The following is a 13,008-nucleotide window of genomic DNA, read 5'->3' as shown; positions in this document are numbered from 1 at the left end:
ATGATGGAGGAGCCATTGCCGAATATGGATGGTGGGCTTGGCTTTCCTATGGGGCAGTTGCCGAGTGCCCCGGCGACGATAGATCCTTCGACGGAGGGGTCTTCTTCCTCTTGGTTTGGTGGGTTATTCGATGGTGGTAACAAACATGAGAAGGGGTCTAGTAGCGGTGGTGGAAGCAAGACGGAGATTTTGGAGAGTTTTGATACGCCCAGTACGCCGATTCCATCCTTCGAGTACAAGTGAGATGGGTGACGGCCTACGTGGAGCTATAGTTTTTGGCCGGCGATCTTGTTTGCGAATTCTATGCTAAGCATTACATGGAAGATATTGTTGTTGTTTATTTGTTACTATTTTCCTTTCTTTTTTGATTTTTTTGTGGGGTATCTGTCTAGCAGAACACAGTTGGCACGACCTGACCCACAACATTGCCCTTTATGGGCTATATATGGGGGAGAATGACTGATCAGCCCAACTCAGAATTCTGTATAGGGGATGAATCCTAACCGTGAATTGATGCTAAATTTACGAACAGGATGCTGTTTATAGAGGCTACTAGTAGATTATGGGGGCTGTAATTTAAAATTCTGCAGTGAAATGTAGAGTATTTTTTTTTATATATGTGTATAATAATAATTATATAATATATATATATATATATATATTATTTTCAATTCTATTATACCATTTTATTTTATTATGTCATATATATATATATAAACAATATATATGACATACGTAACAGCAATAGTTGCGGATCTCAATTTTCTCCAACCTCTTCAAATCTTGTTTCTTCTTCTTCTTCTTCTTCTTCTTCTCTCTCTCTCTCTCTCTCTCTCTTTTCTCTGTGATCTTTGAGATTGGTCTTATCTCAATTCCTCCCCTCTCTAATCTGCTTTGCATCCTTTATTAAATTGTGAACTGTTGTTTGGCTTGACGATTGGACTATCTGGGTCAACAGTTTTTTGACCAAGTCAATAGTTTTTGGCCCAATAATGGGTTAAGGGTAAAACAAAACCGGTTGCCTGAACGGTTTCGACACTGAACAATTTTACCATTTGGGTCAACAACAGTTTGAAAACAATGAATCCCCTAAGTTGAAGTTGCTACCCAATGACTAAGGGTTTTCCTAACCCCTACTCGAGTTTCCTTCCGGCCAGGGGTAGGAGTGTAAATGTATCGAATTCGATTCGATATCTAACAATATTTAAAATTAATCTTCGAATTTGATTAATTATTCGAATATTCAATTCAATTCGAATTCGACCAATTAATTATTTTAGGTAATCAATAAATATATAAAATAAATATTTTATTTATATAAAGTGTATAAATTATTTATATAATTTAATTATTTTATATATAAATTGTATAAAATATTTAAATATTTTATATATTATATATAAGAATTGGCTATTCAATTCAATTGCATCAAATCTCGAATTCAAAATCAAAATTTATAGTTGATACCCCTAGCTAGGGCGCATCCTAAAGAAATTTCAACCGCACCCCTCTAATCCTTTGGTGAAAAACCTTATGACTTTCACTACATGGACCGATGGATGGAACACATTCAAGATAGCCAAGCCAAAAAATCAAAGAGGAAATTCTTGATCAGTACCCTATACTTTGGCTCAAGTGATAATTTGGTCCCCGGACTTTAAAATGCGACAACCCAGTACCTGAACTTTCAAAATGTGACAATCCAACACTTGTACTTTCAAATTGTGACAATCTAATACCTGTTGTTAACCAGTCCATTAATCAGCTGTTAAGTGACATTTGAAAAATAAAAAATTCCCTTTGAATGTCATCTAATTCTCTTTATCAACCATCCAAACATTGACAAAAAACTGAACGATCCCAAATCATAACCTCATCTATTAAAAAAAGTTGGTGACTGTTTAGAAGAATCTAGAAATTGGGACTGCTCATTTTATTGTCAATGTTTGGATTGTTGATAAAGAGAATTAGATGGCATTCTTACGGCATTTTTGACTTTTCAAATGTTACTTAGCAGTTGATTAGTGGACTGGTTAACGATAGGTACTAGATTGTCACATTTTGAAAGTTATGGTACCGGATTGTCACATTTTTAAAGTTCAGATATTGAATTGTTGCATTATAAAGTTTAGGGACCAAATTGTCACTCGAGCCAAGGTATAGGGTACTGATCAAGAATTTAACCAAAATCAAACCTGTAACAGAAAAAGACCAAACTCACAATGAGACTAGATCTGCTCCTCACAAGCAAGTCCCATTGTACATTGGGAACATCTCTTGTACTTATATGTTATTATTTACGGGAGATGTTTCCAACGGTGGGATGTGCCTATGAGGTCGTTGTGAGGCGCCCTTTGTGAGGAGTATATCCCACCTCTAGATGAGACCGAATCTGCTCCTCACATAGGGTACCACACATGCACATCCTACCATGCATTGGAAACATCTCCCCTACTTGTAAGTTATTTTTCATGGGAAATGTTCCCAATGCACGGTGGATGTGCATACGAGACGCCCAAGTGTGAGGAACAAATCTCGTTCCCTTTTGTGACCAGCTGTTCTCCTCACATAAGGCGCCTCACACACATATCCTACCATACATTGGGAACTTCTCCCCTACTTATAAGTTTTTTTTCACGGGAGACATTTCCAATGCACCGTGGATGTGCATGTGAGGCGCCCAAGTGGGTGGGAGGAGTAGATCCCGTTCCCTTTTGAGATCGGATCTCCTCAAATAGGGCGCCTCACACGCACATCCTACCATCATCGGCAACATTTCCCCTATGTGTAAGTTAATTTTCACGGGAGATGTTACCAATGCACGATGAATGTACTCACACGCACTTCATAGCATGCAAAAACGATGACACCTTCTTTGAGTATGAGGTTATTCCCTACTTGAAATATTTAATGATCAAAATGCCTTGCATGACCGGGATTGGTTAGGTTTCCTTAAAGTAGGACACATTAGTCATTTTGTAAAAGACTTATTCTCCAAGAAAATAAAAGAAGAAAATTCACCGCCAAAACCTAGGGTTCCTTCTTTTTCCTCCCGCGTCTGGCGTCTCTCTGCTTCTCGCGATTCCATCTTTCTCTCCACTCTCGAAATTTAGGGTTTCTGTTCTTCTTCTTCCAACAAACCCCCAAAAAAAAAAAGAAAAAAACTCCCCATGGGAACCCCGGAGACCTCTAGAGAGCCCTGTCCGGACCGTATCCTAGACGACATCGGCGGCGCTTTTGGCATGGGTGCGGTGGGTGGCTCCGCCTTCCACTTCTTGAAAGGAATCTATAACTCCCCAAAAGGCGAGCGCTTGATCGGTGGTTCTCAAGCGGTCCGCATGAATGCTCCACGCGTTGGCGGCAGCTTCGCCGTCTGGGGTGGTCTGTTCTCAGTCTTCGACTGCTCTATGGTCTACATCCGCCAGAAGGAAGATCCTTGGAACTCGATCTTTGCTGGTGCCGCCACCGGTGGGTTCCTCCAGATGCGCCAAGGTTTGGGTGCGGCTTCGAGGTCGGCACTGTTTGGTGGTGTATTGCTTGCTTTGATCGAAGGCGCTGGAATCATGCTTAATAAGGTCTTGAGTGTTCCTCAGAATTTTCCTCCAATGATGGAGGAGCCACTGCCGAATATGGCTGGTGGGCCTGGCTTTCCTATGGGGCAGTTGCCGAGTGCCCCGGCGACGATAGAGCCTTCGACGGAGGGGTCTTCTTCTTCTTGGATTGGTGGGTTATTCGGTGGTGGTAACAAACAGGAGAAGGGGGCTAGTAGCGGTGGTGGAAGCAAGACGGAGATTTTGGAGAGTTTTGATACGCCCAGTACGCCGATTCCATCCTTTGAGTACAAGTGAGATGGGTGACGGCCTACGTGGATTATTTTAGTGGTAAGGGAGAGATTATATATTATTTATTTTGAAGCTATAGTTTTTGGCCGGCGTTCTTGTTTGCGAATTCTATGCTAAGTATTATGTGGAAGATATTGCTGTTGTTTATTTGTTGCTATTTCCTTTTTTTTTTATTTTTTTGGGGGTAGCAGTCTAGCAGAAGATACTTTTTTTTCTTATTTAGTTTTGCTCTGAATTGATTGCCGATGAAAGATAAGACGACTAAGTATTAAAGAAGGTTTGAACATGGGGGTAAAGGATGTTTTGGAAAATTTTGCAACATGCAGATTATGAGGGCATATGCAAAAATCAAAATACAAAAAATATATTGTCTTTGATGTCTATGCACTCTGGTAATTTGATGGCATAGTCATTGGTGGTATGCTTTTATTCTGCGTGCACATGCAGTAACAAAAAAGACCAAGTTGGCTTAGTTCAGTATGATTAGTGTAGATCAAATTGGTTTTGTTCTCTTGACATAGTAAATTACACTGGTTTTGGACTATGTCAGGCTTAGAAATTCTAAGGTAATCTGGAGTGTGATAAAAAATACGGTGTGATGAATTGAAGGTAGACTTAGACTATTTTGCAACCTGGGTGGAATTTTTAAAAAAATTAAGGTTGGTGGAAGAAATAGGATGTATGGGATCAAGAATTAATGCCCTGGGTTTAGTGAGTTTAAGGTATAGAAGCATAGAAATTTGCATACCAAGCATTGACTTAACTTGTATGACATAGGATTCAAGCACCAAGTTGAGTGTTTGTATGTAAAATGCTTGCAATTTGCACCCTAGGTCTGTTGTTAGATCCTAGGACCTAATTCTGAACAGGAAGAATTGTACTAGGCCTGATAACAAGATTGTATTCTAGATGGGTGGGTGAAGTGTTCACAAGGCAAAGAGTTATCAAACTACAATAATAGGGATAATGGGCTTGTTTTCCCCAAGTGTTCACATTGATGGGAAGGTTTTGCTTTTTTGAATAAAATGATATCTCCATGTAATAGGGATGCAGGAATGGTCGTTAATTGTTAAACCGGCTTAAGGAGGGGAGATGATGTTCTCATTGGTCATTTGGACCTTCAAACTGAATTGTGAGTACTCGAAGGAAGTAACAAGTTTACAAGACTGTGATTTGTAGTTTCTGTATTAGAAAAGCATAGCTAGTTAATAGAAGAGACTTAAAGTGATTTTGTTTTTTGTTGGTGCTTCCTTACTTTGGAAAAGGAGAAGCACTAGTGGGGCAATTATAACAAGATGTAAAACATTAATGCATTTGAGGGGTTTTTATCTTTCCGTGATCGCTTTCAAGGAATTCTGTTGTAGACTACATCAGAGCATAATTATCAATAGAACTAGCAAAGTTTGTTTTATTTTATGTTTCTTGAGGAAAAAAGGGCAGTTCAGTGTATGAGGCTCCTGCCAATGTGGGGTTTGGGGAGGAACCGATGTACGCATCCTTACCTCTATTTATACAGAGAGGCTGTTTCGAAGATTTGAACCCTGGTCACCCTGGTTGCAGTGGAGCAACCCAACCATTTCTTGAGAAAGTAACTCGTATTTTACTAGATGCAAAAATGAGTGTTAATCATGAGGGTAATGTACCAAATGCGTGAAATATGAATAAATAATCCATTCCTTGGGCAAAGAGATGTATTTGTACCCAAGAAATAACACCTAACCTCAGTTTTGTTTAGAGCTTCAGTTGTTGAATTCAGCACACTTGGAACTCATTGTATCTGTGCTAATCTACCAATCGTTGTTTCTCTTTATTTCTTTTAAGAAGTTAGCCAGTCTGCATGGGCCGCTTCCCACATAGACTCCACCTAATGGTGTTAGCTGAACCAGTTGCTAGCTACGGAGGGGCAAAGCTGCTTTGTTATTTGGGTATCCAGGAGGGAATCAGAGTTTAACGTTTCCCCGAACATTTAGTAGCATACATAATATATCTGTTATTTAGAAATGATCATTTTGCTTGCTTAAATTGTTCAAACATATATTTTAGCTGCAAGAGTTTCCCATTTATGTGGGGCTTGGGTTGTTATTTCTCTATTTCTGATATATAAAATTGACTTGTTACTATGGAATTTTGCTTTGTACAAATAGGTTGTGATATAAAGTTACAATGTGTATAATCTGCAAGATGAATGGTGAGTTTCCGCTCACCTCGGAAACCTCTTCGAGGGAGGCTTGACCTCCTGAAACAGAAGATGGAGAGAAAAGAGAGAAGGGAGGGAAGGAAGAAACTGGAATCATGGAGAGGAAAATTAAGGGAGAATCATTCATTGCTTTCATTATGTGATGATGGCCTTATATAGCTGGCCTACAGGTGTAATATCAGAGGGAATATCCTCTGATTTCTGAATAACTAACTCTGGCAGATAACATGGGTGGAAAGTCTTCAGGTGGCAGAGTAACCAACTTTGAGTGTAACTAATTCTGGGGCTCTGCCGCCTGGCTCCCATGTCTTCTTGTGAATGGCTGATAGGTGGTGGCCTGCTCCACTCCCCTAGTGGGTTCTGGAGGGGGTGTTTGGGTCTCAACAGTTCCTCCCCCCTTAGCACTGACCTTGCCCTCAAGGTCTAGGTTGGGAAACCTCTCATTCAGCCTTAGATAAGGTTCCCATGTGGCCTCTTCCGGAGGCAGGCCGACCCATTCAACCTTGGCTTCTGGCACCACCTACCCTCCTTGTCGAACCCATCGGAAATCCACAATCTTGACAGGCTCCATGTAAATGTCCCCTTCATCTGTAAATTGGGGTAAGTTGGGTGAGATAGGGGTATGATTCCCCACAGCTTTTCTGAGAAGTGAGATGTGAAACACCGGGTGTAGCTTCGAGGTAGCAGGGAGGTCCAATCTGTAAGCGACAAGGCCCACTCTCTTCAGCACCTTATAGGGCCCATAATATCTGGGAGCTAGCTTGTGCCAAGCCCGTCTCATCACTGAGACCTGGCGGTAAGGTTGGAGCTTAAGGTAGACAAAATCACCTACCTGAAACTCTAGTGGGCGGTGGTGAGAGTCATAGTAGGCCTTCATCTTTTGCTAGGCTTTAGTCAAGTTGGCCTTGAGCTGTCTAAGGATCTCATCTCTTGCCAGTAGGCGAGTCTCTACTTCTGCCATCTTAGCCGACCCAAATTCATAAGGTAATATGGGAGGAGGTTCTCTGCCATATAGAGCCTTGAAGGGTGTCATTCCTGCTGTTGACTGATAAGTTGTGTTGTACCAGTATTCTGCCCACGGAAGCCAGTGAGCCCACTGTTTGGGCTTCTCCCCTATGAAGCACCTTAGGTAGGCTTCTAAGCACCGATTAAGAACTTCAGTTTGTCCATCCGTCTGGGGGTGGTAACTTGTGGATGGGTGCAGTTGGGTTCCTTGCAATCGGAAGTATTCCTTCCAGAATGAACTCAGGAAGGCAGGGTCACGATCCGATACAATGGATCTTGGTGTCCCATGCAATTTGGCGATGTCCTGTATGAAGATGTCAGCCACCGTTGCTGTGGTGTAAGGGTGAGGCAGGGCAGAGAAATGGCTATACTTGGTGAGACGGTCAACTACTACCATGATAACTTCCTTCCCTAAAGAACGGGGAAGTCCGGTGATGAAGTCCATGGAGAGGTCTTCCCATACTTGCTCTGGAATCTTGAGGGGCTGTAGGAGGCCCGTGGGAGACTGTGAGGAGTATTTTTGCCGTTGACAGGTCTAGCATTCAGATACATAGTGTAACACGTCCTTGCGCATACCTACCCAATGGTAGTGGCTGTTGAGCCTCTTTAGAGTCCTTAGCACTCCTGAATGTCCTCCCAAGAAGGAATCATGAAACAACTTCAGTAGTTCAGTTTTGTGGCTGGAATTTGGAGCAATCACGAACCGTCCCTTAAAGAAGAGGTTTGGTCCCACAATTTGGTACCTTGCAACCTGGGAAGGGTTCTGCCTCAATTTTTCCCCAATGTCCTGTAGTTGCGGATCAGTCCTTGCTTCTTGCCTTATGGTTTCAAACAAGGGAAAACTGGGCTGAGAGTAGGTTAGTTGGGCCAGCTCTTCTACCCGTGATAAGGCATCAGCTACCCTGTTAGCAGGCCCAGGTTTATACTCTATTCGGTAGTTGAAGCCCATTAGTTTACTAAGCCACTTTTGCTGCTCTGGGGTGTGCACTCTTTGTTCTGCTATATACTTCAGACTTCGTTGGTCTGACCTTATGATAAATTGGCATCCCAATAGATATGTACACCATTTATGGACTGCCATTACCACTGCCATCATCTCCTTGACATAAGTGGACTGGTTCTGGTGGGCAGCTGATAAGGCCTTGCTGAAGTAAGCAATGGGCTGTCCCTTCTGCATCAGGACGACCCCCACCCCTGCACCTGAAGCATCATACTCAATCTCAAAGGGCTGAGTGAAATCTGTAAGAGTAAGGACTGGAGGGCTCAAAATTGCTGTCTTCAAGTCTTCAAAGGCCCGTTGGGCTTCATCAGCCCATTTGAAAGAATCCTTCTTCAACAGGCGCGTTAGAGGGGCGGGCATGAACCCATACCCCTTAATGAAATGCCTATAATACCCTGTAAGCCCAAGGAAACCCCTGAGAGCCTTTACAGTAGTGGGCTTGGGCCATTTTTGGATGGCATCAATCTTTTCTGGGTCTGCCATGACCCGCCCTGCTGCAACCACATGGCCTAAGTATTGTATCTGTTTTTGTCCAAAAGAACACTTGGTCATTTTGGCATGTAACTGATGTTCCTTTAGAGGTGAGGGTAAGTCTCAGATGTTCCATATGGGTGCCCCAGTCCTTGCTGTAAACCAGAATGTCATCGAAGAATACTAAAACAAATTGCCTTAAGAAAGGCTTGAAAATGTCATTCATAAGGGCCTGGAAGGTGGAGGGGGCGTTGGTGAGCCCAAACGGCATAACTAGGAACTCATAATGGCCATCATGGGTTCGGAAAGCGGTCTTGTGGATGTCGGCCTGGTGAACCCGGATCTGATGATACCCGGATCGCAGGTCTAGTTTGGAGAACACCTGTGCTTCTTCTAACTCGTCCAATAGTTCATCAATGAGGGGTATCGGGAACTTGTCCTTCACTGTAATCTGATTCCGGGCTCGGTAATCTACACAAAACCGCCAACTACCATCCTTCTTTTTTACTAGGAGTACATGGGATGAAAATGGGCTGGTGCTGGTTTGTATATGCCCTTTGTTCATTAGCTCTTTTATCGCCTTCTCAATTTCTAGTTTTTGGAAATAGGGGTATCTATATGGCCTCACAGTGGTCGATTTAGAATTTGGTAAGAGGGGTATCTGATGGTCATGGGCCCGAGGTGGAGGTAATTAGCTTGGTTCCTTGAACACATCAACAAACTGATCAAGTATCGATCGTAGTGCCTCGTGTTGGGCTTCCGTGGGTTGGTCACAGCCTTGATTGTTTAAAGTTGGAACTGTGGGCTGCATGCCTAAGTGCATAAATAAGGGCTGTCCAATATCCTTGGAGGCTTTAATATGGAAGCTACAGTATTACCTTGGGGACTCGGGGGGTCGCACCCCTTGTAGATGGCAAGTCTGACCATCCTGATAAAAGTCCATTGTCATTTTGGCCCAATCACACAGTGCCGACCCTAGGCCACGTAACCAGTGAATTCCCAGAATAATATCAGCCCCTGAGAAATCCAATGGGTGGAGATCTACCACGAAATAGTGGCCTTGTATAAGGATTTTTTCCTTCTTGCACACACCATCACATGTCAACTGACTTCCATTAGCCACATAGATTGAAAAGAGTGGAGTGGGTTGTATAGACATACCTAGTTGCCTTGCTAATTGGCAAGTGATGAAATTCAGGGTAGAGCCACTATCAATCAAGATCATCACAGATTGGCCCACCAACCTTCCTTCTACTCGCATGGACTGAAGAGGGTTGAGGCCCATGAGGGCGTGTAAGGAGATCTCGGCTCCCACCGGTTCTGGTTCAACTGAGATCAGTTCACAGTCTTCTACGTTTTCTTCTAGTTCTTCCTCTGTCTGAAGGAGAAACACTCGCTGGACTCGACACTTATGGCCCGATCCAAACTTGTCATCACAATTGTAACAGAGGCCCTTCTTGCGTCGGGCCTGCATCTCAGCCCACAAGAGGTGCTTGAAGGGCATAGTGGGCCTGGGCAGAATGGGCTTCTGAGAATCCCCAACTTATTTCATGGGTTGCTGTTCGGTCCGCTGGGGAGCCCTTACATTCGGGTAGGAAGGCTTGCTGGTTCTGCGCATGCTATCCATCTTCTCTTCTTGCAGGCGAGCCATATCCACCGCCGCCATGACTGTCGCTGGTCGAAGAGCTCTCACTTCCAAGCAGATGTTTTCTTTGAGACCTCCCACGAAACACCCTACCAAGGCCTTCTCCGGCCATCCATGTACCCTGGTCGCCATTCTTTCGAACTCGAGCTGGTAGTCTGCTACCGTCCTGGTCTGTTTTAGTCGAGTGAGGAGTTTATCGTAATCCACGAACGCCGTCGGCCCAAAACGGATGCACAGAGCTTCTGTGAACTCCGCCCAAGTTACATGAGGATGGGTTTGTCGATACCACTGGAGCCAGAGAATAGCGTTTCCTTCTAGGTGAATGGAAGCGATGGTGACACGCTGGTGTGCAAGGGTTTCATGATACTCGAAGAATCTCTCTGCTTTAAAAATTCAAGGAATGGGATCTCCACCGGAATAGTTGGGAAAATTGATTTTAGTAACCTTTTCGGCGGGGTAACCCCCAGTTCCCTGGCTACTGGAAACAGAGGCATCGGCCCCTGTTGGATGCCTGGTCTCGCCGGATTGTTGTTGGGAGGCGAGGTTAGAGATGACCACCTTGAGATCCCTGAGTTCGTTCAGTACCTGATGGAACCCAATCTCAAGTTGGCCGACTCTATCTTCCATGGTAGAGGTTCTTGTCTGCGGCATAGCTGGTCTGCAACCATGCTCTTACCAACTTGGTGAGTTTCCGCTCACCTCGGAAACCTCTTCGAGGGAGGCTTGACCTCCTGAAACAGAAGATGGAGAGAAAAGAGAGAAGGGAGGGAAGGAAGAAACTGGAATCAGGGAGAGGAAAATTAAGGGAGAATCATTCATTGCTTTCATTATGTGATGATGGCCTTATATAGCTGGCCTACAGGTGTAATATCAGAGGGAATATCCTCTGATTTTGGAATAACCAACTCTGGCAGATAACATGGCTGGCCTACAGGTGCAACAAACTTTGATTGTAACTAATTCTGGGGCTCTGCCGCCTGGCTCCTCTGTCTTCTTGTGAATGGCTGATAGGTGGTGGCCTGCTCCACTCCCCTAGTGGGTTCTGGATGGGGTGTTTGGGTCTCAACAATGAATGTGCGTATAAGATTTAAACCAATGTTATACATGAATCTTGCATGCACAACTTCACAGAATGTTTTAAGCACTAAGGTGTGATGTGAGGCGTTCCACTCCTATTACCTAGAGGCGTGAGAGGTGTAGTTCAGAATATATGAGGCATAAGCCTTCAGAAATCAGAACACAAGGTGTAAGCCTCCCTAAGAGGAGGGAGATGAGGAGGAAGGAGGGGGAGGAAGAAGAAGAGGAAGGAGGATCTCATTTTTCTTTATTTTTATTAAAAATCTTTTATATTAAGAATGAAGATGCATAGCTGAAAGGGGGGGGGGGGGGGTCTTGCTGAAGCAGAGGCAAGTGAGTGAGCCAAAATGGGAATGCAATACACCACAGTTCATACGGGTCTTGTGGATCCACTATCCAGAAGTTCTAGACTCATTTTGGCTACAGCAAGGTTCAAAGTATTAATACGTATTGGCCCTCATTGATACTTTGTGCCGGTGGCTTCCCAATATGCCCCTGCAGGGGTTGAATTGGGTCAGCCACTGGTTCAGAGGGTAGCTGGGCCTTAAACCGGCCCCTTTGAACCGATTTAAAAAAAAAGCACCGACACTGGCCGACTGGCCGATACTTTGAACCTTGGTTTACAGTTTACCATGCCTTCTTTCTTTGTTCTGTAACTGTAATAATAATAATTCCATTTTGGCTAAATAAATAGTTGAATCACCTGTTATCTAATATTGTTTTTTAATTCTCACCCTTCTGCAGGAGGAACTGATTGATTTTTTATGAAGCCGTTGTCTTGGTTGCTCAGCTACAAATTGATTTGTTTGGTGGTGAGCTGCAGATGTTTTAATTGGTTTTGGCAACGTGATCTGCAAGCATTTTAACAGTTCACTTCAAGTTTACATAAATCCGAAGATTTTGTATTGGAAAAATATGGTTCTTATGGACCACGACACGATCATGATGTATGCATGGAATGCTCTGATGGTATTTGGGGTGATTTCTTGCCTCATCTTTTATTTATTTTATTTTTCAAAAAGAATGGCGGGAGTGTTTCAAACTTTTTATGGGTTACTGAATATTGGATAGTATAGAGGGAGGCAGGATTGAGTCCCTCAATTCTTCATTTCTTTTTCCCTGTCATAATCTTAATAGTAATACTTACACGAGGCCAAGTCTTTTAATTCAAAAGGCGGGTGGGGACGGAGTTATTTGTAATATCAGGCATGGAAAATCGTGTACAAGGTGGTAAACTTGAGAGAGCAGCATCCCGGTATCGTTCGTGTGTACTTGAATATCGCATATATAACATCTCTCTTTTGAGTTTTTGATCCAAATTCAATTCCAATTCCTTTCTCTTATATCCGTGGCTGGGTTAGGTCTTACGAGGAAAACCTTACATGTATGAATACAAGGTCAAACCTGTTGTCTCTGCAAGTCACAGTTGGAGACCTTTCAAGTTCTACGCCCGTTTTTTTTTTTTCTCATGCACTTTCTCAAGAGTTGTTTGGTGTAGTGCACAAAGTGGCATTAACCCATATGCCCTACGCTGGTAGGGGCGTATTGGGTGAATTGAGACTTTTTTTTTATATTTTTTTCGCAACCACTTCAGGGGGTCGGTTTAGGGTTTTTTCACCTTCTGAATCGGTCAGACTCTCGATACACCCACTGTAGGGATGTATCGGAGGGGTCTTAGAATGTTATGTATCAACTGATATGGATCAATACGTATCGATACTTTGAACCTTCAGTTTTTATAAATTCTTTGAACTCACATTTCGTGCCTTGT

At 43.3% G+C, this 13,008-nt stretch overlaps 1 pseudogene across 1 annotated transcript; it reads left to right on the top strand.

Annotated features, from left to right (window-relative positions):
- The first annotated feature begins 3,029 nt into the window (after positions 1-3,029).
- On the top strand, positions 3,030-12,219 carry LOC104604482 (mitochondrial import inner membrane translocase subunit TIM17-2 pseudogene; annotated as a pseudogene). Its single transcript, XR_016077288.1, has 2 exons — positions 3,030-3,881; positions 11,982-12,219. The product of XR_016077288.1 is annotated as a mitochondrial import inner membrane translocase subunit TIM17-2 pseudogene (transcript).
- Positions 12,220-13,008: the final 789 nt, after the last annotated feature.

Source organism: Nelumbo nucifera, chromosome 6, assembly GCF_055504915.1.
Source record: "Nelumbo nucifera cultivar China Antique chromosome 6, China Antique-T2T, whole genome shotgun sequence".
Classification (NCBI taxonomy): Eukaryota; Viridiplantae; Streptophyta; class Magnoliopsida; order Proteales; family Nelumbonaceae; genus Nelumbo; species Nelumbo nucifera.
This window is presented reverse-complemented; position numbering and strand designations above follow the sequence as displayed.